This window comes from Bufo bufo, chromosome 2, assembly GCF_905171765.1.
Source record: "Bufo bufo chromosome 2, aBufBuf1.1, whole genome shotgun sequence".
Classification (NCBI taxonomy): domain Eukaryota; kingdom Metazoa; phylum Chordata; class Amphibia; order Anura; family Bufonidae; genus Bufo; species Bufo bufo.
In genome coordinates, this window is record NC_053390.1 from 87,313,292 (window position 1) to 87,338,827 (window position 25,536).

The 25,536-nt window shown below is 43.5% G+C and overlaps 1 protein-coding gene across 3 annotated transcripts in view; it reads right to left on the minus strand.

Moving 5' to 3' along the window:
• GHR (growth hormone receptor) overlaps nucleotides 1–25,536 on the minus strand; it is a 392,450-nt gene that overhangs the window by 262,177 nt on the left and 104,737 nt on the right. For all 3 annotated transcript variants that reach the window (XM_040421303.1, XM_040421302.1, XM_040421296.1), the window contains exon 3: nucleotides 3,484–3,556. The gene's annotated coding sequence lies outside the window, so the exon portion shown is untranslated. The remainder of the gene's footprint in view (nucleotides 1–3,483; nucleotides 3,557–25,536) is intronic.

The window sequence follows — 25,536 nt, forward strand, 5'->3', positions numbered from 1 at the left end:
GGCAGCTCCATTTCTTAGCATACTAGCTCCTTATCCCCCCTTCCTGCCCCTCCCCCTAAAAGGCCCATCCTGTCTGCCCATTTATTAACTTCTATTGGTGTCTGAAAAAAGTCGACCCTACCTTTATATTCCACCCTTAGCTTTGAGGGAAAGAGTAAGCTATACTTCAAACCTGCTTCCCTTAATCTCTTTTTTTTACAGTTATAAACTCCTTCCTTCGTGCGTTAGTATCTGATGAGTAATCTGGAAAAAGTCTTATTTTTTCCCCATGTATCTGATATTTTTCAGAGGTTCTAGCATCAAACAGTATTGTAGCTCGGTCCTTGGAGAGTAAACATTTCACCAACATGTGTCTAGGGTAATCCCCTGGGACCCTCTTTTTCGTGGGAACCCTATGTGCTCTTTCAATAGCGAACAGGGGAGAATGGATACCCTCCCTACAATTCTCCTTTATCCACCGCTCCATAAATTCTATGCAATTATCCCCTTCTTCCCGTTCTGGAATCCCTACACACCTTATGTTTGTTCTTCTCGATCTATCTTCTTGATTTATCAATTTTTGTTCCATTTTATTATTTATCAGTTTTAAAGATACAACCTCCTTCTCTAATTTCTCAACAGAGTGCTCCAGCAACGGGATCCTTTTTTCCATCTCGTGTAATCGCTGTCTTATTTTCTCCAGCTCACCCCGTATTACACTGACATCAGTTTGCACTGCCCCGATCTGTATCACAATACTCCCCATTACATTTTCCATCCTGGAGACGGTAGGAGATATATATTTCACAATTTTTACATCCATTTCTGCAGCTACCACAGGAGTTCCTTGATCCCCTGTGATACCCGCAGTCCCGTTCTCCTGTGTCAGGCTATGTGTCTCTATATCTATAGCTTTTTCTTTCTGTAAAGAAGAAGACACTGGGGAGTTGGGGGTCAAATATTTGTTTAGGCTATGCTGTTTCTGCCCACTCTCTAACCCTGTTGCTGATCTCCTACCAGTAACGCCGGTGAGGCCGCGCTGTTCCTCTTTTTTCTTTGGGGGCATTTTTATACTTTCTTTTTTGTTCCTTTCCCCTCCTCCCATCCTTCCTTTCTCTCTTACCCTTCCCTTTCCTTCCTCTTTCCCCTCTCACAGATGTTGTGATTGTTACCCAGCCGCAGTCTCAAGACTTCAATTGTTCTAATCCATCCTGAAGCAACTGGAGATGGAGAACAGAACGTGGCAGCTGGTGCTGAGCCCCACAGTGCAGCAGATTCTTGAAAGTATTTTGTGCTACATTGTGATATTAGGTTCTGCTGGGGCAGTATATTGAGCTGCACTGAGGTGTTTGGCTCTGCTGGGGCGGTATTTTGTGCCGCAATATGATATTCCTGGCCTCCTCTACTTGTGTTGGCCCTGCCTACTGTCTATTTTTTCCTAGGGCCAATTTAAGTTCCCAGTCCGCCCCTGAAGACCTGCATGCACTGTTAAGGATCGACGCCATTAAAAAGAACTGCAAAATAAGTTACTAGCTGTATAAAGTCAGACTATAATGACTAAATCTTATGCGGTAAGGATCATTTTGTACTAAATTACAGCTACAGAGTCAGAGCCATTAGACCTTAATGCTGCATCTCCATATTCGAGCACTAATGATTCGGGATTGTGGGCGTACCGCAGTAAAGTATGTATGATGAAACGGAGCAAGAAGCTTTCCTGTCCACTACCTTTAATGCATCCATTTTGCTAGAGGCTGGAGACTCAGTAAGATAATGTTATCTGCTACATCTGCTGATAATCCTCCCTCTTAACCAGATTGTAAATTTTTCTTATGTAACTTGAAAGATATTGCATCATACAGCCAGATGTGCTTGTCATAGATCTGCGCGGTGTTGTCATTTGGAATAAGGATCAGTAAATCATATAGAAGACAAGCCCCAATCACATATGTCAGTCTCTGTCATGCATGCAAAGTCTATGCCATTTAGGCAGCAAAACACATGATGCAGCATTACCTAAGAACATAAGAAGGAAATGGTAAGACTAGGCTTAAATCTGCGTTCACATTCATGTTTTTCAGTTGCGTAACAGGAACAGAAAATAACAGCAGTGGTGGATCGGTCATATGATGGACACCAGCCGTGCATGACAGACCAATACATGCTATGCTATATTTTTCGGGCAAATTTTGCAGAATCTGCAACGGGGTTGCCGAGCAATGAAAATATGAACAGAGGCTAAACTACTTGTATAATCCAGTCTGTATCATTTTAGTACTAGTGTAATACAAGAATACATTTCAACACATGTATACAGCATATTTTAAGAAACATGAATTTTTAATTTCCACAAAACGTAAAGGAGTTTTCCGACTTCAGATATTTGTGGCATATCCATGAGATCAACCTATGGGGTCTCCCACTTATTATAAATGAATGCTCCCCTAAATCTGCATTCCACTTGCTCAGCTGTAGTATTTCAGGCTCCCATAGACAGAGATGGCTGTGATCACCTGTCCATTCAGTACGCCCCTGGATGTGACCTCCTTACCTGGCAAAATAAGGTTCAGGAAGCCTATAGTCTACTCTTCAGTGGAGTGGCAGAGGTGGGACTTCCGCCTATCAAGGGTTTATGGTATATCTACATTTAGATATGTATGTTTGTTATTAATCAGACATCCACCCCATGCTCCTTCTCCTCCTGGCCTGCGATTCTCTGCTGGGCTCCCTTGCTGAAAACATCTGGTTTGACGCCGCCTGCAGCCAAACACTGGCCGCGGCAGTGAGTAGCTCCCCTTACGTCATGACAAATGGTCACATGAAGCAAGGGGTTCCAGTCACCACCACGGCCAACGATTGGTTGCAGGCGGCGTCAAACCAGATGTTTTCAGCAAGGGAGCCCAGCAGAGAATCGCAGGCCAGGAGGAGAAGGAGCGGGGAGACAATGCCAGGAAGAGGGTAAGTAAGCTTCCTTTTACAGGTCTGGACAAGTGGGGGATCCTCATTCTTGCACATCCTCTTTAAGAGGGCTCTCACAGATTTATCTTTGGGCCCAGGAGCTTCCACTTGTCATCTGCAGTATTAGTTGTCACTCTTTATTTTCACAATCACTGAAGACAAACATTCACTTTTTTTAGTAGCTATTAAAAAGCTAATTTTGATGTGGGGTTGGCCATTGTAGATGGAAAGATAAAAACACACTTTTTAAATTTTGAAAAACCTCCTCAGTCACCAAAAAATCTTTCTTTAGTTAAAAAAAAAAAAAGTTAATAAAAGACTGTGTAGAAGAGGAGGAGGGTGATGCAGCTGCACCATGATTAATCAACCTTTTCCAGGACAACGTATGGCTTACACAGTGTTCAATGTATGGATACTTCATTCTGGATATATAAATTAGAGATGGACCACTAGTAAGAGCTCATACAGAACATTTCATAAACTTTATTAAATGACGGAGAACCACCTAATGACATCTCTCTGCATACAGTAAGTCATGCATCCTACCTCCAGTTGTCTGGACTCTACTCTTGTTTCCAGGGGACATGGAGAGAAGATTTCTGAAGAACACGTTCAGAATCTACAAAAGACAGAAAACAAAATAATGAACAATAACACAAGAAAAGTATCATCGTATGATGGAAGACCTGTACAAAATGGAGGAAAAGACATTATATTAGAGATATGTTTCGATAAAGTGATTAGGGCCATTTAGCACCTTGCTGCGCCCAGTGCAAAGGGTCATGAGTGGGTCCTCTAGCAAGAGTGACAAAAATGTGCAAAGGTTTGCACAAACACTGTCCCTCCACAAACACTGTCCCCAAGGTATTAGCCACAAGTGCCCCCATACAATGCCTCAGGCATTACTACAGTTCCAGACTTCAACACCATTTGCTGGCCACGGCACCACCTACTGTCATGCACCCACACCAAAAACTACATCACCAACCACACCCCAACTACCATCAGGCAGGACCCAGAGCATGGCCAGTGGCCAGTGTCTCAGATACTTCCCCAGAGTGCTTCCTAAAGATATCTCTGTGGCTGGTGTGAAAGTAACATTATCTACAGAGCCGCGGAACGGAACCACAGATGCGGACATCACACAGTGTGCTGTCTGCATCTTTTGCTTCCCTATGGAAATAAATGGGTCCACACCCATTCCGCAAAATTGCGGAACGTATGCGGACTCATTCATATGGCCGTCTGAATGAGCCCTAAAATTTACTTTACAGTATATATGTGCTTCACCTGTGTTGCAATTCCAGACACAACTCATGGACAAGAGTAATGTTCCAGACAAGTCCTTCAATTACACTTTAGGTAATTTTATTGTGAGCAGTAGATATAATAAAACACAGATTAGGCTACTTTCACATCAGCGTTTTTGCTGGATCTGTCAGGGATCGGCAAAAACCCTTCAGTTATAATAATACAACCGACCGCATCTGTTATTAACGGATCCGGTTGTATTATTTCTAAAATCACGAAGAAAGATCCGGCACTAAAATCATTGTAAAACAATGGCTGCCGGATCCATTTTCTTTCTGTCTTGATCAGTATCCCATGACTCACACGAAACCGCTGCTTGCAATGGTTTTGTGTCTGGCATGGGAATGTAACATAACAGAACGGAATGCATTTTGGAGCATTCCGTTCCATTCAGTTCAGTTTTGTCCCCATTGACAATGAATGGGGACAAAACTGAAGCGTTTTCCTCCGCCATTGAGATCCTATGACGGATCTTAATACCAGAAAGGAAAATGTTGGTGTCAAAGTAGCCTTAATTGAATTACATCCATTACAAGTTTAAATGAGTGCCATTTTCACCCTTTTTTAAAAGAAAAAAAAACTAATAATCGCTTGGACAACCCCTCTGAGCATCCCTGCACTATGTGATAATTTTGGCAGATAATTTGGCATTAATATGAGACAGGTGTGGGGGTGGTGAAGCCTTTACAGTTAGTTGTGCCAAATTTATCAAAAAGTCACATGTCCTTAATGAATCAGAATAGGTATGTTGTTAGGTGGCCAGTATTTGTGAAAAAGATTTTGCAACAATTTTCAAAAGTTACACATCATACATAAGTGTAAATTCCTTAGATCACTGAAAATATGTCCACCAAACTATACCCTCTCATAAACTAATGAATTAGGCTAAAATCATTGTTAAATTAAAGAATCTAAAAAGAGGTGCAACCTTGATTTTAGTACAAGTTATGGCACAAATGTGCATCACAATGGTTTAGTTTTAAAGGAGGAAAACCACACAACAGGGCTCAGTGGGAGGAGGGGTGAACGTTTGAGGCATGAGTACTAACAAACTGGGTGGGGCCCTTACTAAATTTTGCCATGGGGCCCTATGAGATTTGCGTACACTCCTGACCACAAACATTTCCCCCAAGTGCCCATCTGTAGAGTGAACTAGCTCTGTTTAGCCCGATTACCTGCATTCTCACAATCTGTTGTTCTCTCTTCTAGTCTATCTGCTCCCAGGAGTTGGGACCTGGTTAGAAATGCACCGTCTACATCTTTTTTCCAGAAGAATGCTATATCTTTAACCTCTTCCTAACATTTAAAGGGTAACTGTCATGTTTTTATTTTTTAAAAAAATCTACTTTAGCATATGTTACTGCTGCAGCAGCATTATGCATAAAGCAATCTTTAGTTTCTTCACATACCACTGTTTTCCTTGAATGCATCCCTTAGTTACGGCTGATTAAACATTTACAATATGAGGACCTTCTCAAGATGGCTCCTCTGCCAGTTCTCTGAGGCCAACACTGCTTTCCCTCACTTCCCATACACACTTACTGTAGCCAGCAGCTCCCAATTAGATTGGATTACTGAGAGACACGCCTCCTTACTCTGAAGCCTAATGCAGGCATGCAGTGTGAAGGACCGCCCCTCTGTCTTCTGTTTATACTAAAAGGAAGACAGACAAGCCATAGCAACGGTCTTTTAAGGGAGCAGTGGAAAGCGACAGAGGACATTAATGAAAGCTGTTATTATAAGGTAATCACAGATCTTTTGACAATCATTGACAGACTAACTCAGGTATACATGCCTATACATAAACTAGCAAATAAAAAAAAATATGATAGTTACCTTTTAAACATGGCACCCACTCAGAAGCTGAGGGGACGTCATAGCGGCCAGGTTTCTGGTGTTGTAAATAGTAGAGCTAATGTCTGTGATCGGGGATTATACTGATCATGGATATTAAGTCCCTGTGGCAGGGTTCTGTAGGAACATAATTAAACTCTCATAGGCTGCAATAATAATTCATTGCAGTCTATGGGAGAAGTGATCAGAAAATCGCATGTTCAAGTCCCCTATGTTTTGAAAATTCCTAAAAAATAAAAAAATAAAAAAAATATATAAAAATAAAATCACCCCTTTGCTGGGCAAAGTACAATTTGCCCAGCAAAAAAACTGAATCTCTATGTGAACAGAAAAATAAAAAAGTTATGGCTCTGGGAAGGCAGAGAGTGAAAAAAACTGAATATCGCAAGGTCCTGAAGGCGTTAAACATGCAGATACCTATAGGTCCAAGCATATGTATTCCATCTCATTATGTTACACTGGGTTGTGAAAAACAAAACTCCGCTAATCCCAGAAGCTTTGCCCAGGAACTATGCAAGTAAGAACACCTACCAACATTCATGCACTGTGATAATGCAAGCTCATCCCGAGCTTTGTGTCATAAATCTCTTCGTAGATGGTTTCATGCTGAAAAATATTTTTTACACAGCACATACCTCAGGTTATTTATCCCATAACTTTACAAAATACTGAGAAAATGCCGGTAGCGATTCACTATAGGAGACACTTAAGTGGTAAACCCTGTGCAGTCTCTATGTCTAGCAAGGGATGTTTTGTCTTTAACATGAAAGCCTGGATCCTGGATCTATATGAGCGACACTGAGATACCTTGACAATATGGAAAAGATTTTGCTGCTCACTGCGCAAACACTCGCTGGGGTAGATGTGTGGGATGGTGGTAGTAAGGAGGTGCAGGAAAGTGAGGTAGGAAGCTGGATAAGGGTCCATTCACACGTCCGCAATTTCGTTCCGAATTTTGCGGAACGGAATTGCGGACCCATTCATTTCTATGGGGCAGCACGATATGCTTCCTGGATCCGGAATTGCGGATCCGCACTTCCGGGTCCGCAATTCCGATCCCGAAAAAAATAGAACATGTCCTATTCTTGTCCCCAATTGCGGACAAGAATAGGCATTTTCTATTAAGTGCCGGCGATGTGCGGTCCACAAAATGCGGAACGCACATCGCCGATGTCCGTGTTTTGCGGATCCACGGACACTGACCAGTGTCACTTTAAGTGCTGCTAACTTTAAAACGCTTTGACTTACCCAGGCCGTTCTGAGATTGTTTTTTCGTCACATATTGTACTTCAGGACACTGGTAAAATTGGGTCAAAAAAGTAAATTTCAAAGTTTCAGTTTTTCTACTTCTGTAATACATAGTAATACCCCCAAAAATTGTGATGACTTTACATTCCCCATATGTCTACTTCATGTTTGTAGCATTTTGGGAATGATATTTTATTTTTTGGGGATGTTAAAAGGCTTAGAAGTTTAGAAGCAAATTTTGAAATTTTTCAGAAATCTTCAAAATCCCATGGACCAGTTCAGGTTTGAAGTCACTTTGTGAGGCTTACATAATAGAAACCACCCAAAAATGACCCCATTCTAGAAACTACACCCCTCAAGGTTTTCAAAACTGTTTTTAGAAACTTTGTTAACCCTTTAGGTCTTCCACAAGACTTCATGGCAAATGGACATACATTTTAAGAATTGTGATTTTTTTAAAATTTTTACAATATAATCAATTTTTTCCTGGAAAAAAACAAGGGTTAACTGCCAAATAAAACTCAAAATGGGTTTCCCTGATTCTGTAGTTTGCAGAAACACCCCATATGTGGTTGTAAACTACTGTTTGGCCAAACGGGAGGACATAGAAGGAGGGGAACACCATATGGGTTTTGCAAGGCAGATTTGGCAGGACTGGTTTTGTTTATACCATGTCCCATTTGAAGCCCCCTGTTGCACCCCTAGAATAGAAATTTCAAAAAAGTGACTCCATCTAAGAAAGGTTTACACCCCTCAAGGTATTCAAAACTGGGTTTACAAACTTTGTTAACCCTTTAGGTGTTCCACAAGAGTTAATGGCAGATGGAGAAACAATTTAGAAATTTCTATTTTTTGGAAAATTTTCCATTTTAACTAGGGATGTCCCGATACCGATACCAGTATCGGTATCGGGACCGATACCGGGCATTTGCACGAGTACATGTACTCGTGCAAATGTCCCCGATACCACTGCCGATACCTGTGCACCGCTTTTATGTGTCCGTCCGCGGCCCCTGCATCTCCCACAGCTAACAGCTTCACAGGCAGCAGCAGGCAGTGTAATTGGAGCCTAGAGTGGAAGCTAGGCCCGCCCCTCCCCGCCCTCCAACCAATCAGAGGCAACCAGCACTGACTCACAGCACAGGGAGCGTAGTGCAGAGACTCAGAGAATCGTCTGACAGTTTATTAGTTAAAAGAATCCAATGAGTCACAGACCGTGTCACCGAGTCCCTGCCAGGCTTCCTGCTCTGCGGCTCCCTGTAAGTCCGTCCGGGGGAAGGGGGGGCATTATTAGCATAGCATGTAGTGGGGCTGTGTGTGTACAGGGTGCATGTAGCAGAGCAGGAAGTCTGGGGTGACACAGTCTCTGACTCATTCGATTCGTTTTAACTAATAAACTCTCAGACGATTCTCTGAGTCCCTGCAATAACTATAATTACACCACAGTCTGCACCACTGCATTCACTGCAGCAGAGCTGTGTTTGCCAGGAGCGAGTCCCTCTAAAGGTGATAGTGTCTGTCTTCTATGGCCCTGGTCCTTCCCTTCCTGCCTGCAAGCTGCACATTGATCTCTAAAAGCAGGCATTAGGGCAAGAAGAAATATACATTACTGTATGATGGCCACAAGACTATTATACTGAGGAGGGGGGGCTTCAAAAATTGTTGTCCTGACTCCTTACAGTAACGTCTCCTTGTGGCTGCCCCCCATACAGTATAACGTCTCCTTGTGGCTGCCCCCATACAGTATAACGTCTCCTTGTGGCCCCCCATACAGTATAACGTCTCCTTGTGGCTGCCCCCATACAGTGTAACGTCTCCTTGTGGCTGCCCCCCCATACAATATAACGTCTCCTTGTAGCTGCCCCCATACAGTGTAAAGTCTCCTTGTGGCCCCCCCATACAGTATAACGTCTCCTTGTGGCTGCCCCCATACAGTGTAACGTCTCCTTGTGGCCGCCCCATACAGTATAACGTCTCCTTGTGGCTGCCCCCATACAGTATAACGTCTTCTTGTGGCTGCCCCATACAGTATAACGTCTCCTTGTGGCCGTCCCATACAGTATAACGTCTCCTTGTGGCCGCCCCCATACAGTATAACGTCTCCTTGTGGCTGCCCCCATACAGTATAACGTCTCCTTGTGGCTGCCCCCATACAGTATAATGTCTCCTTGTGGCCCCCATACAGTATAATGTCTCCTTGGAATGTTATAGTTCTGTTTTTGGGCCTTTTGGTTGGTCAGTGGTCAGAAAATACATGTGTGTGTATTTTATTGTTAAAATTAGTATCGGTAATTGGTATCGGTGAGTACTTAAATAAAAGTATCGGTACTCGTACTCGGTCTTAAAAAAATGGTATCGGGACATCCCTAATTTTAACCCTTACTTTATTACTGAAAAAAATGGGTTAACAGCCAAACAAAACGGGTTGCCCTGATTCTGTAGTTTGCAGAAACACCCCATATGTGGTTGTAAACTACTATTTGGCTAAACGGCAGGACATAGAAGAAGGGGAACGCCATATGGTTTTTGGAAGGCAGATTTTGCTGGACTGGTTTATTTACACCATGTACCCTTTCAAGCCCCCTGATGCACCCCTAGAGTAGATACTCCATAAAAGTGACCCCATCTAGGAAACTACGGGATACGGTGGTTGTTGTTTTGGGACTATTTTAGGGGTAAATATGATTTTTGGTTGCTCTATATTACACTTTTTTGAGGCAAGGTAACAAAAAATGTAAATTCTAAAATTGTTTCTACATTCGCTATTTAGTTTTGTGGAACACCTAAAGGGTTAACAAAGTTTGTAAAGTAACTTTTGAATACCTTGAGGGGTGAAGTTTCTTAGATGAGGTCACTTTTTTGGAGTTTCTAGTCTAGGCTACATCAGGGGTGCTTCTAATGGGACATGGTGTAAAAGAAAACTGTCCATCAAAATCTGCCTTCCAGAAACCATATGGCGTTCCCTTCGTTCTATGCCCTGCCATGTGGCTATATAGCCATTTACGACCACATATGGTGTGTTTCTGCAAACTACAGAATCAGGGCCATAAATATTGAGTTTTGTTTGGCTGTTAATCCTTGCTTTATTACCGGAAAAAAAGGATTCAAATGGAAATTTTGCCAAAAAATTGGTGTTTTGGCACAGTTTTTATTTTATATTTTTAACGCTGTTCATCCGAGGAGTTTGGTCAAATGTTATTTTTATAGGGCAGATTCTTACGAACGCGGCGATACCTAATATGTCTACATTTTAGAATTTATTTAGATTTTACACTACATTATCATTTTTGGAACCCCAAAAAATTATTTTAGTATCTCCATAGCCTGGGAGCTAAATTTTTATTTTTGTAGTTGGGCGACTATCTAATGTAGGGGCTCATTTTCTGCGGGATGAGATGGCAGTTTTATTGGCACTAATTGGGGGTGCATATGACATTTTGTTCGCTCGCTATTACACTTTTTCTGATGTTAGGTGACCAAAAAATTGCTTTTTTTACACTTTTTTTTTTTTAACGCTGTTCATCGGGGGGGTTGGGTTAAATGTTATTTTTATAGAGACGATTTTTACAGACGCGACGATGCCCAATATGTATGTCTCTCAGACTTTGGAGACACTAAGCAGGCATCCTAAAACTGCGGCCCTCCAGATGTTGTAAAACTACAATTCCCACCATGCCATGCTGATGGCTGTAGGTTGTCTGGGCATGCTGGGAGTTATAGTTTTACAACATCTGGGGGGCCGCAGTTTGAGGATGCCTGCACTAAAACTAATATTTTTGGGGAAAAGAAAATTGTTTCCGTGTCTCCAAAGTCTGAGAGCCATAGTTTTTTATGTTCTCTAGGGGACTGTTGGGGATTATTAAAATGTAGTACTCCATGGAAGTGTGATACTCCCTGAAGCAATCGATAACTCAGAGGCCCGGATGATCGGGGCACGTGTCGCACTGAGTGGTGGTGTCCTTCCGTATCCCCCTCCTGCGACACACTCTGCACTTTTTTTGGGTTCGTCCCTTCTTTCCAGTATGGGGGACCACACCTGGAAAGTGTTGGCCAGGGACGATCCGGGCGCCTCCAGTTCCCGAGGTACTCCGGCCTGCTCTTTCCCGGTCCGAAAAGATCAGGTCCTTGAGGACTGCCTCATAGAATTGGAGGAATGTCCCTGTGCTGCCAGCGCTTCGGAATAGTACAAAAGAGTTGTACAAGGCAACCTGTACCAAGTAGACCGCAACTTTTTTATACCATGCCCGGGTTTTGCGCATGGCATTATATAGCTTGAGGACTTGATCCGAGAGATCAACTCCTCCCATATACCGGTTGTAGTCGACGATACAATCGGGCTTGAGGACCGTTGCCGCGTTACCTCTTCAGAGACGGGGGTGGTGCTGTTACCGTGGATTGTGGACAGCATAAGGACATCCCTCTTGTCCTTATACCTGACCAGCAACAGGTTTCCATTGGTAAGGGCACGGGTCTCACCCCTGGGGATAGGTACCTGGAGGGGGTAGGCAGGGAGGCCGCGTTGATTTTTCCGCACGGTCCCACAAGCGAACGTGGATCTGGCGGCAAGGGACCTGAACAAGGGAATGCTGGTATAAAAGTTATCCATGTAAAGGTGGTAACCCTTATCCAGCAGTGGGTACATAAGGTCCCACACGAGTTTCCCGGTAACACTCAGAGTGGGGGGACATTCTGGGGGTTGAATCCGGGAATCTCGCCCCTCGTACACACGAAATTTGTAAGTGTACCCTGAGGTACTCTCACAAATTTTGTATAGCTTCACGCCATACCTCGCCCGCTTAGTGGGAATGTATTGGCGGAAACTGAGTCTCCCCTTGAACGCAAATAGAGACTCATCAACCGCGACCTCCCTTCCAGGTACGTAGGCCTGCAGAAATTTGGCCCCGAAGTGATCGATGACCGGCCGTATCTTATACAGACGGTCATGGGCAGGATCACCTCGGGGGGGACATGCTGCATTATCGGAATATAGCAGACATTTCCGGATGGCCTCAAACCGGGGACGTGTCATGGCCATACTGTAGAGTGGGATCTGGTAGAGGACGTCCCCACTCCAGTATTGCCTGACACTGGGTTTTTGCACTAGACCCATATGCAGCACGAGGCCCCAAAATGTCCTCATCTCGGCTGCACTGACCAGCGTCCAGCCACCAAGTGGCAGGGGGGGTCTGTGGTCTGAAAGATGGAACAAAGAAAGTTTAGATAAAAGTTCTTTTTTTTATTTTTTTTAACTAACTTTTCCCTTCTGTCCCTGCCTAAAGGTGCCTCTCCCTCACTGACCCTAACCTACCTGGAGGGCGATGGGTGCAGGAGGGTGATAGATGCCGATTAGGGGGGTCTCAGGAGCTGGTGCTGGACGGTGCTGCAGGGTGCTTGTGCAGAACAGGAAGAGGAGGGGAGAGAGGAGCGCAGGAAGTTTGAATCTCGCGCCTCTCTCCCCTGCACCAATCAGCACCCTGGACAGCAGCGTTCAGCACCAGGGCCAGCACCGCCTCTCCAAATGTTCGGACTGTGATTGGTGGTGTATAATCACGCCACCGATCGCAGTCTTTTTCCGGTTCATCGGGTCACCGGAGACCCGAATGGACCGGAAACGCAGCAAACCGCAGGTCTGAATTGACCTGCGGTTTTCTGCGATCGCCGATACGGGGGGGAGGGGGGGGTCAAATGACCCCCCCCCCTGCGTTGTTACAGGATGCCGGCTGAATGATTTCAGCTGGCATCCCGTTCCGATTACCCCCCGCAGCGCCGGAATCGCGATTTAAAGTTAGGACGTACCGGTACGCCCTGAGTCCTTAAGGACTCGGGAAATAGGGAGTACCGGTACGCCCTGCGTCCTTAAGGGTTTAAGGACTCACACATATCACTGTAGTAAGTCTCCGTTTCATAGAACTGCCAAAGTGCGTGCACCTTTTCTGTTGCATTGCACATGAATGATATCCTTTATCAGCTGACATATGTACGAAGGTACATTACACTTCCCTAGAAGCATTGCTACGAAGGGAGAATAGCTCTGTACATACAGATGTATGCACCTTTACGCTAGATTGAATTTGGTTAAGGACTACAATTTCTCATGTGACAAATTCAACACAATGTCCCAGATTTACTAATGCATCTGTCTTAAAAAGTGCCTCACATTGGTGCAATTTGGGGCATAAAGGGCTTTCCCAGCATGCTCAACAAGGGGATTTGGATTTGTCGAAATTGGGTGGAGCTTCATGGAAAAATGGGCGGGGTCATTTTGAGCCAAAATTTTGGCACAATTCTGGCTTAAAAACTGTACTTTCACATAATATAATTTAATAGAGAATGGTGTAAATAGTAAATTTCTAAATAATTTCATTTAAAAAATCTGCCTTCATCCACCTGAAAAAAGCTGTAAAGACAAGGCCACTAGGAGTCTCATTTAACAAAGACTCAGAAAACAGCTGAGAGGAAATGGGGGGGAGGAATGTCAGAGCTTTAATAATGCGTCTGAAGATCACAGGAAAGCCCTGCTTTTCTCTAAGCTGAAAACAAACACAGTGGGAGGTAAGGAAAAAGACATCACAACAGTACAATGCTGGCAGATTCCAAAGAAGAGAGACACCCCCTGCTTGTAAGAGAAATGCATCTAGCTATGCAGCGAAGTGAATAATTAGGCTTACAAAGGCATTAGGAAAGTCCAAAAAGGCCTATTTTTTGGACAGTTATGATTGGACAAAGAAGCACAGTCATTATGCAAACCTTTTTTTTTATAACTCAGGTACACTTTAAAAGTCTTTCTAAAAGTAAGTGAGCCAATAGTTAGAATAGAGTCCGAGAAAAATGTCTATCCCTATATTACAATTATCATCCAGCCTGAGCCCCTGTGATATATCTGGTGCAGGTCTAAACAGCCTGTCTAAACTTTTGCCAATCTTTAGCATTAGTAAATCTAAGTCAGAATCATGACAGGCTAGCAAAATCTATGACAGATTGCAGTACACAACACAACCACTGGGTGGCTGCACAGTCACACACAGCATAGACATCTCTTGATAGAGTATTGCGAAACCAGGTTTTGATTTTAAAAGCTGGTCATCTGGCGACACGCATCTCAGGATACTTTGTATTGAGCAAAGCGGAAAGGCAAAGAAGAACCCATCTGTACACTGACAAATGGAGCCTGTATGGTGGCACGTGGATGCTTTATGGCTCTGTACTAAGGAGCTATGCATGCACAGCATTGTGCAAATGAGCACTGCTGCAGAAATACACCAAATCTTCTATGAAGCCTGTATGTAATGGTACTTACTGGTTGCTTTTGTGAAACAGGAATTCATTAAAAAGTAGCTTTCTGCCTTTTTCATGTGGTAATTGGGTGTAGACAGAAATGCAATGACTTCCCTTACAGCAGCTGCCACTATTCCCAGATCCCGGATACAGAGTAGAGGGGAAAAAAAACAGCTGCCGGTCACCAGTAGTTTAGTACTGAATATTGGATACAGCATTTCTCGCTATTCACAGCAGATGTTTATGGATGGCCGGAATAACCTTCCACATAAACCTCTGGTTACTAAATGTGACTTATTAATGTACTAACTGATGTTTAAAGCAGATCTGCTGTCCTTCTTGCAATAAAGTTTCAGCTTCAAGAATACATTTCGGTATTTTTGCATAAAAGGGGAAGGGGAAGATTTATCAAAACTGGTGCAAAGGAAACCTGGCTTAGTTGCCCATAGCAACCAATCAGATTACACCTTTCATTTCTCAGAGCTCCTATGGAAAATGAAAGGTGGAATCTGATTGGTTGCTATGGGGAACTAAGACAGCTTTCTTTTACACCAGTTTTGATAAATCTCCCCCTAGGTCTGTCAGATTAGAGAGCTGCCTAGTAGCCTAAACATTTCCACAAGTTTGCCGCCCGCACCCCCCACCCCTCCCAAGCCCTGTCGCCAGATGTTTTGATCCACGCGACGGGGAGAAGATGCAGCGGCAGCCGTGCGGGCATCAGGAGCGAAGCGGGTGCTGGGGAACGGGGTAAGTATAACCTATCTGAGGGGCCCGGGCATTAGGGCGAATGTATAACTCCTTTAAAATTACATTTTATCCATCTTATTATCTATGATTGCTACAGAAGAAACTGTAGTCTAAGGCCTCATGTACACGACTGTGTCTATTTTGTGGTCTGCAAACTGTGGATCCGCAAAATACGGGTGCACAAAACATGGATGCGGTTCGTGTGCTGTCCACATTTTTTTCCCCGGACCCACTGACTTCAGTGGGTCCATGGTTTGCATTTTGCTGACATAGTCTGTCTTTTTGCGAAACAGACATACGGACACAGAAAGCACATGGTTGATCCGTGTGCTTTCCGCATCCATATGTCTGACAGAATATGTATTATACCTGGCCACAAAATGGGGACCACGGACCCAGTGAAGTCAATGTGTCTGCAAAAAATGCAGAGACGACACAGACCATAACTGTATTTTGCAGATCTGCAATTTGCAAACCGCAAAATGCACATCTGTGTGCATGGGGCCTATAATGGCAGCACACAGGGGAGTAAGTTATACTTCAAGCCCCTGGGCCCTAAAGTAAAAGCCGGTTCATACCGCTGCCTACCAGGAGCCACATCTTCAGAAATGTGCCAGTCGTTACCAGTGTAAATGCTCTAGGGACGCATGAGTGAGGATTACAATAATGAGCGAACAGTGAAAAATATTTAGCGGTTACTGTTTTGTGTAATTGATCATCTTTTGAATGCAAATGACCCACTAAATGTTCGCTTGCCCCTCTTTACAGGGGTTGTCCAGGGCTCCGATCAGCACAGATCTTGAAAATGGCGAGACACTGAAACACAAAGTATAAAAACACAAAGGGGCACTTTTGTTAAGACTGGCATTTTATACGTCGGTCTTAATAACCCCCTATATTTGGCGGTGGATCCGCCGGAGTTATGAAGAGGCACAGGCATCCACCACTGGCACATCCCCTTTTTTAGACCCGGCGTGAGCGGGGAGAGGTCACAGATTGCGGCGCAAAGGAGTATTTAGGCGTATTTCTGTTATAAATAAATGATCCCCAAAATGTATACTCCAATATACTCAGCTTTAGTTTCATAAACCGTAAAACTGTTTAATCCCCGTCTCCCATAGTAAATGGGCCACATCATCATGTTACAGCCTGGGACTACCGGAGCATCCTCTGCTGGCTGCTCCATATCTAACCATGCTTTAACTAAAAAATTTGCAAATGGATCAATACTAAGTCAGACCAACAGATGAGCCCATAATGTACCTTCATGTGTCCCCAATTTCACACAGGTTTATTTCTTACAGGGGAACCATATGGTTGCACAAGCAATGAGGCACTATTTTTTTAGTTGAATTTACTACTGAAATTGCGCCTGTTATGGAGGCTTTTGCCCCTCGTTCGCCTATTTTGATTTTTTAGACTAATTCACAATTTTTCTAACTTTTTTCAACCTATTTGTGTAGGTGCGTTTTTTTTGCGCCTGAATTTGTTGCAAAAATAGCCTAATTTCTACTTCACCCCAGGGCTGGCGTACTTTTCTTTGTCTGTTTTCAGTGGTTTGCATAAAAAAGTTGCGCTTTCCTGGAGACATGTGACTTGTCTCTGCAAAGATGCAACATTTTTCATGCGCAAAAAAATTTGACCAGTCTAAGTGAATATGAACCTGTCCTACGGAAAAACAACCACCAGAGGTCAGACTCGAAACACTACCCAGAGTCTAATTCATCAACGGCCGTGTGACTTAATAAATACTTGCCAAAAGAAAGGCAGTGAATGAAATTTTATGGGCAAAACCAGGCGATCTTAATAAATGTGCCCCAATGCATGCAATGCCTGTCTATACGGTAGGGTTGTTGCGGGTATCGAAATATCGATACCTAATCGATACTTTTGTCCCGCTATCAATACGATACCGGAATTTGACATTTATCGATACTAGGCTGCCCTACTGCGTAGCCTTGCATCAGAGAACATGGAACGCGCTGCTGTCAGCGCGCTCATGTTCCCTCAGCAGCACAGGGGAGAAGGAGTCTCCCTGCTGCTGTGTGTAGTATGCACAGGGCAGCAGGGAGAGTGTGAGATCCTATTCACCCTAATAGAGCTCTATCAGGGTGAAAAGGACAACGGATCTGGGGGGAAATAGTTAATAAATAAAAAGTTAAAAAATAAAGTAAATTTTTTAAGTATAAATCAACCCCTTTCCCAATTTTACATGTAAAATATATAAACAATAAATAAATAAATAAATAAACATATCACATATCGCCACGTCCGAAAAGTCCAAACTATTAAAATATAAAAAAAATCTCCTATGCAGTGTACGCCGGAACAGAAAAAATTCATTAATTAAAACTGCGCGATTCGCCATTTTTTTAAAATGCGGAATGCACTTGGCTTTTTTGGTGTTTTATTTTTTTCGGGTGGTATCGAATGGTATCGAGTATCACAATACTTTCTTATGGTATCGAAATCGAATTAAAATTTTGCTATCGCAACAACCCTACTATACGGTATTGCGTGCATCAGTAGAATCCAACCACAGGTACATTTCTAAAGCCTGACGCCCCATCAAAGACTCTTTCACAAGGAGTGTAACAATGTGTCACACGCTGGTTGTATATAAGCACAAGATTAGTGTGGAAATGGAATACTTATTTGACCTTTTGTATCATAATTGAATTTATCTCAAGAAGGAAAGAACAAGATAAAGAGGTATTACAAACAACATATAATTAGCATTAACATGGAGCACAAAGTGCAATACACTTCCCATTCAGATTTTTTACTGTTCTTAGTAATAAATAATTGTGCTGGGAATAATGCACAGGGAAAACTGCCATGTGCGGCCGCTGCTCATACAAGACACGACACAAAACCCCACTCAGCAAGCGCTAGGAAATCAACAATTATAAAAAAAAAAAATTGCATTTGCTACTCACTGACTAGCGTAAAAACGACTACTTATATTCAGTAGAAGCAAGATAATTGCACGTACAAGAAACCTAACATTTACAATGCAACCAATCTCTGACTGCAGTTTTCAGCGGCACAAATCTAAAGGTCCAATTGAGCAAACAATTATCAGGAAGTAAGCGTTCCTTCCCGGCAATTGCCTGCTTGCAAGTGGAGGAGACCTCTGCATTTACCTGCAGCAATCCCCCCCACAGTATGGGGCAGAGTGATCACTAATGTCATTGCTCGTCCTCATACTGAATCATTGTTTGCCGGCAACAGAGTCTGCTAAGACGGCACAATCTGCCGCCGGCAAACGATGATTTAGGTGTCCACACCAGCTATCCTATTACCCGATGAGCAAGCCAATATCATGGCCAGATTCTCACGCTGTTTTTGCTGCATTTCTGCACCAAATCCACACCAAAATCTGCATGTGTTACTTGCAGATTTTGACAGGGATTTTCCCCAAATCTCACCCTTTGCATTGCAAAATGTGTAGTCTGCACTGAAAATCTGCACAAAACGTGATCATAGATAAATGTCTGCCAAACTCGCTGATTTTGGTAGGACCGGCTGGCCATCTAATGTACAGTCGTGGCCAAAAGTTTTGAGAATGACACAAATATTAGTTTTCACAAAGTTTGCTGCTAAACTGCTTTTAGATCTTTGTTTCAGTTGTTTCTGTGATGTAGTGAAATATAATTACACGCACTTCATACGTTTCAAAGGCTTTTATCGACAATTACATGACATTTATGCAAAGAGTCAGTATTTGCAGTGTTGGCCCTTCTTTTTCAGGACCTCTGCAATTCGACTGGGCATGCTCTCAATCAACTTCTGGGCCAATTCCTGACTGATAGCAACCCATTCTTTCATAATCACTTCTTGGAGTTTGTCAGAATTAGTGGGTTTTTGTTTGTCCACCCGCCTCTTGAGGATTGACCACAAGTTCTCAATGGGATTAAGATCTGGGGAGTTTCCAGGCCATGGACCCAAAATGTCAACGTTTTGGTCCCCGAGCCACTTAGTTATCACTTTTGCCTTATGGCACGGTGCTCCATCGTGCTGGAAAATGCATTGTTCTTCACCAAACTGCTGTTGGATTGTTGGAAGAAGTTGCTGTTGGAGGGTGTTTTGGTACCATTCTTTATTCATGGCTGTGTTTTTGGGCAAAATTGTGAGTGAGCCCACTCCCTTGGATGAGAAGCAACCCCACACATGAATGGTCTCAGGATGCTTTACTGTTGGCATGACACAGGACTGATGGTAGCGCTCACCTTTTCTTCTCCAGACAAGCCTTTTTCCAGATGCCCCAAACAATCGGAAAGAGGCTTCATCGGAGAATATGACTTTGCCCCAGTCCTCAGCAGTCCATTCACCATACTTTCTGCAGAAGATCAATCTGTTCCTGATGTTTTTTTTGGAGAGAAGTGGCTTCTTTGCTGCCCTTCTTGACATCAGGCCATCTTCTAAAAGTCTTCGCCTCACTGTGCGTGCAGATGCGCTCACACCTGCCTGCTGCCATTCCTGAGCAAGCTCTGCACTGGTGGCACTCCGATCCCGCAGCTGAATCCTCTTTAGGAGACGATCCTGGCGCTTGCTGGACTTTCTTGGACGCCCTGAAGCCTTCTTAACAAGAATTGAACCTCTTTCCTTGAAGTTCTTGATGATCCTATAAATTGTTGATTGAGGTGCAATGTTAGTAGCCACAATATCCTTGCCTGTGAAGCCATTTTTATGCAACGCAATGATGGCTGCACGCGTTTCTTTGCAGGTCACCATGGTTAACAATGGAAGAACAATGATTTCAAGCATCACCCTCCTTTTAACATGTCAAGTCTGCCATTTTAACCCAATCAGCCTGACATAATGATCTCCAGCCTTGTGCTCGTCAACATTCTCACCTGAGTTAACAAGACGATTACTGAAATGATCTCAGCAGGTCCTTTAATGACAGCAATGAAATGCAGTGGAAAGTTTTTTTGGGGATTAAGTACATTTTCATGGCAAAGAAGGACTATGCAATTCATCTGATCACTCTTCATAACATTCTGGAGTCTATGCAAATTGCTATTATAAAAACTTAAGCAGCAACTTTTCCAATTTCCAATATTTATCTAATTCTCAAAACCTTTGGCCACGACTGTATATGCAGGTCTCCCGACACTGCCCAATAAGGATTGGACTGTTAAGCCAGATGAGCGTGTTCACTACATAAAGGCCACTCCATGTGGGAGTGAATTCCCATAGTGAACTCTGCTCCTTTGACTGGATCACTAGGCATTACTGTGATTTATAATGCTGTGTGTCTCTGCCCGACCTCAACAGTAATGATCAGTACTGACATAATGCCGTCAGTACAAATCATTACTTTTGAGGTTGGGCAGAGACCCACATCATTATAAATCATTAATGCTCGTCTGAAACTGCCGGTTCCTTTTGTTCTCGGGTAGATAAGCCACTGCCAGAGGATTCTGACAGCGACTTCCCCCTTTCTTACCTACTTGTAAGAGGATTGTCTATGTACCCCACTAAGGGTGGTTTAATACATAGTAGGGCTACAAAATGCTGGTCTTAGATTTCCCCATACAGCTGCTGTAAGTCAGCTAATTTTATGACGAGGCATGTGCCTTGTCATAAATTAGGTGAATCTACAGCAGTCTATGTGCCTTGCATTGAAACTACTGCAGCCCCTTGCTAGTTTTTCACCAACATTTAGTCCAGTTTCCAGGTTTAAATGTTAGTAAATTTGCCGGGGACGAAGTCCCAGCATGGCCCCCGAAACGCCCTTGCTCCGTGTAATAAGGGACTTATTACTATTTCTACGACTAAAATACTGACTTAATAAATGACTCCCAACTTTTTTTTAAACACACTGCAGTTTTTGATGCATTTCTTTGGCTCAAAAAACAGTATCAAATACTGCCACTAAAATTTCCAAAAAATGCTGTGTGTGAAACCACCCTAAGGGTACCTGCACAGGCCTGTGGGTTTCAAAATCTGGAATGTTTTTCGTGTGAATTTCTGTGCGTTTGCATGCTAGCGTTTACCGATCCGCCAGGCTGTTCGGCCAGGATGCTGTTCGGCCCAATTAAATATAATGGGATCCAGCAGTGATCCGTCCGCAACCCGGCAAATATGCCGAGAGACAGCCAGACAAATACCGCTGCACGCAGCAGTTTTTCTCTGGCCGATTCCCGGCATTTTATGCCAGAACAGCCTTCGTTGATAAGGATTCTGCAGATCTCACCCTTGCATTGAAAAGGGTGAAATCTGCACATAAATCACACAAAGAAGTGACATGCTGTGGACTTCAAAATATTCATAGGAGTTCAATTTCCACACAGACAAAAAGAGAGTTTACATTAGCTTTGTCTAATCGCATGCACTTTATTGGTACTGTATTACACTGTAGTTTTTCTGCACGAGGGGGTTTGGTTTGTAATGCTATTTAATGTTTGCACTGTACACCAGCAGGTGAGGTATGGTTGACATCAGGAATGCGGCTAACCACCCCATTCCGCCCCTCTTGGTAGGAGTGGGTTGGTATTATTTCCTGCCCGGAGAGGGGAGTGTTAGCTAGGACTGTGAGGAGTGAGGAAGCACGTCCTATTACCCCTGCCCTGAGGGCTTTAGGGAACAGAGATGTAACTCGTCTGTGAGACCACTACTCCAGAAAGACTTCAAAGACAAAACTACAGATATTCTGCAAAGTTAATGCATTTCAGTCAGCAAAGTGACCAGCAACCATAGTGGGGCTGCACGATATTTTGTGCGATTGCGATTAGGGCCCTAAAAATTGCGATGATATGCGATGCGATATGTTAAGGGAATTGTGCTAGAGGTTTATTTGCTTGGATTTTCAAGGCAAAAGCACACACAAATTACTGATAAAGCTAAAATGTAGTTAAGTGCAACTCAAGAACTGAAATGGACAGTGTTTTTCAAAATAAAACATCTTTTACTAAAGTAAATAACATATTTGCATTACTGCAAAAGTACAAAATACAAAACTTGCCATTTTCTTAATAGCACTGCACAGAACAGATAAATAGAATAGAATAGATATAAGAACATGTGTTCATTAAAATAAGATTTTCCGAACACTGAACAAACAGGAACTTTTTAAAGAACACCATAGTCAGCAGCAATATAAGGTAATATACCGTATTTTTTGCCCTATAAGACGCACCCGCCTATAAGACTGTCACCACCAGTTCTGTGAGAAGGTTTGGCAGACGTTCTTCTACCTCTTGTGTGATGTTCTTTGTTTTGGTTTCACTTTCTCATCTCCTTTCCTTCTGCCAGGTGTCACTTATTTAGACTAATCGTCTTCCTTTATATTCACTTTGCGGTTTATACTACTTCCTGGATGAAGTGTTCACTGCTGGAGGCTGCTTCGGCTGTTTGCTCAGATAAGTCCTTTACTTTATTGTGTTTCCTTGCTGGCTTGATTCTAGGTGACCCTGACTTCGTCCGTATTAAGTGCAGGGAGCCGGTGGTCGTGTCCCCTCACTATTATTTTTTCAGGTGTCGACACAGACTTAGGTACGTGGGCATGCAATCGTCTACCATCGAGACCCTTGAATGTGCATAGCAGTCAGGGAGAGCTCTTAGAGTTTTATAGGGCTCACCTATAAGCTCCTTGGTTTGGGATCAAGCCAGTCAGTCGTTTATTTATAAGTTCCAGCTATCTGCAAACTTCACCCGTGACATTATAAACCGCCATAACTGTCTTAAGCATGCATCCGGTTTCAGCCTTGATTGACCGCATGCAAGGTCTTTCGTTGGAGGTAGCAGATCTCCGTAAAACTGTGTCTCAGTTTCAGGTGACCGGTTCTGCTGGCGTTCATGGAGTTTGTTCCAAGCCTAAGATCTCGCTTCCGGATACGTTCTCCGGGGGTAGTGAGAATTTTGATCGCTTTAGAGACGCTTGTAAACTCCATTTTCGCCTACTTCCCCATTCCTCTGGTGATGAGGAGCAGAGGGTGGGGATCATCATCTCGCTGCTCAGGGATAACGCTCAGTCTTGGGCCTTTTCGCTGCCGGTGGGGCATGGCCCCTCCGATCGGTGGATGAATTTTTTGTAGCCCTGGGGCAGATATATGATGACCCGGATCGTATTGCTCTGGCTAAATCTAAACTGCGATTTTTTTATGCCATGGTAAACACTCTGCAGAGATATATTGTTCTGAATTTCGGAGATGGGCAGCTGATACTGGTTGGAATGATGCTGCACTCCGAAGTCAATTTTGCCATGGTCTTTCGGAAAGATTGAAAGATGCATTCGCTTTTCATGAGAGACCAGCCTCATTAGAGTCAGCCACGTCTCTAGCTGTTCGTATTGACAGGCGTCTTAGAGAGAGAGAGGAGACTACTCTTTCCTGTCATATTCAGCCCAAGGACAGTGGGGCTGTCTCATTCAGTGCGCAGGGGTCTCAGTCTGTCTCAATCCCCTCTGAGGAGGAGGCCATGCAGCTGGGTTTGCTTGCCTCTGATAGTAGAGGATTCAGCTCTCAGAGGAGGGTTTGTTTCTGTTGTGGGGGTATAAATCATTTAGCTAATGTTTGTCCCTCTAGGAGATTCATGAAGTTTTCTGAGGGTAATAAAAACAAAACAAAAAAAACCCTCTAAAACCTTTCCATTTGCTACTATTGGCAAGGTTGATGCGGAAATTGAAGGTTTGCCGTTTGCTTGTAGTTCCCATTTTCTCCTACCTGCCAGGGTGGCGCTAGACAGCAAGAACATTGTTTGTGAGATTTTTGTAGATAGTGGAGCAGCTGTCAATCTCATTGATAATCAATTTGCAACAACGCATGGTTTCCAGCTATGCACTTTGGAAAAGGATATACCTGTTTTTGCTATCGATTCCGCTCTACTTTCTCAAAGATCGTTAAAGGGCATAGTTCACAATATCCGTTTGACTGTGGGTGACGGTCATGTTGAGGATATGTCATGTTTCGTCCTAAGTGGATTACCTACTCCTCTAGTGTTGGGGCTACCCTGGCTCACTAAACATAACCCCACCATTGATTGGCAAGCAAGGAAAAATAAATGGTTGGAGTGACTTTTGCAGAGAGAATTGCTTCACGGCATCTCTTTCAGAGGTTTCTACCAAGACTGTGCCATCTTTTCTCTCTGAATTTTCGGATGTGTTTTCCGAGAGTGGTGTCCAGGAGTTGCCCCCTCACCGGGAGTACGACTGCCCTATTAATCTCATCCCAGGCGCCAAGCTGCCAAAATCACGACTATACAATCTCTCCCAACCTGAAAGGGTCGCTATGCGTACTTATATCTCTGAGAGCCTGAGAAAGGGACACATCCGACCCTTGAAGTCACCTGCTGCCGCAGTTTTTTTTTTTTTGTTAAGAAAAAAGATGCTTTTTTAAGACCATGTCTGGATTTCAGGGAGCTGAACCGTATCACAATTCGTGACCCATATCCGCTTCCTCTGATCCCAGACCTGTTTAACCAGATTGTTGGGGCTAAAGTTTTTTCTAAGTTGGATTTAAGAGGGGCATACAACCTAGTCAGGGTCAGGGAAGGGGACGAATGGAAGACGGCCTTCAATACCCGAGGGTCATGTCGAGAATTTGGTTATGCCCTTTGGTTTGATGAATGCTCCGGCCGTCTTCCAACATTTTGTGAACAGCATTTTTTATCATTTAATGGGGAAATTTGTACTGGTGTATCTACAGTAGACATTTTGATTTTTTCTCCTGATTTCAAAACTCATCGGGACCACCTATGTCAGGTCTTGCTGATTCTTGCGGGAGAATAAATTGGACGCTAAACTGGAAAAATGTGTGTTTGCGGTTCCGGTGATTCAATTTCTTGGTTTTCTTCTCTCCGCTTCTGGTTTTCGGATGGACCCTGAGAAGGTCCGCGCTGTGCTTGATTGGGAGCTTCCTGATTATCAGAAGGCGCTGATGCGGTTTTTGGGTTTTGCCAATTATTACAGAAAGTTCATTTACAGAAAGATCTGTTGTTAAGCCACTCACTGATGTGACTAAAAAGGGGGTGGATATTTCCTCGTGGTCGGTAGATGCGCTTAAAGCCTTTTCTAGTATTAAAGAAAGTTTTGCTTCTGCTCCCATTTTGGTACAACCTGATGTCTCTCTACCTTTTATTGTTGAGGTGGATGCTTCTGAGGTGGGTGTGGGTGCGGTCTTATCTCAGGGTCCCTCTCCTGCCAAATGGCGACCGTGT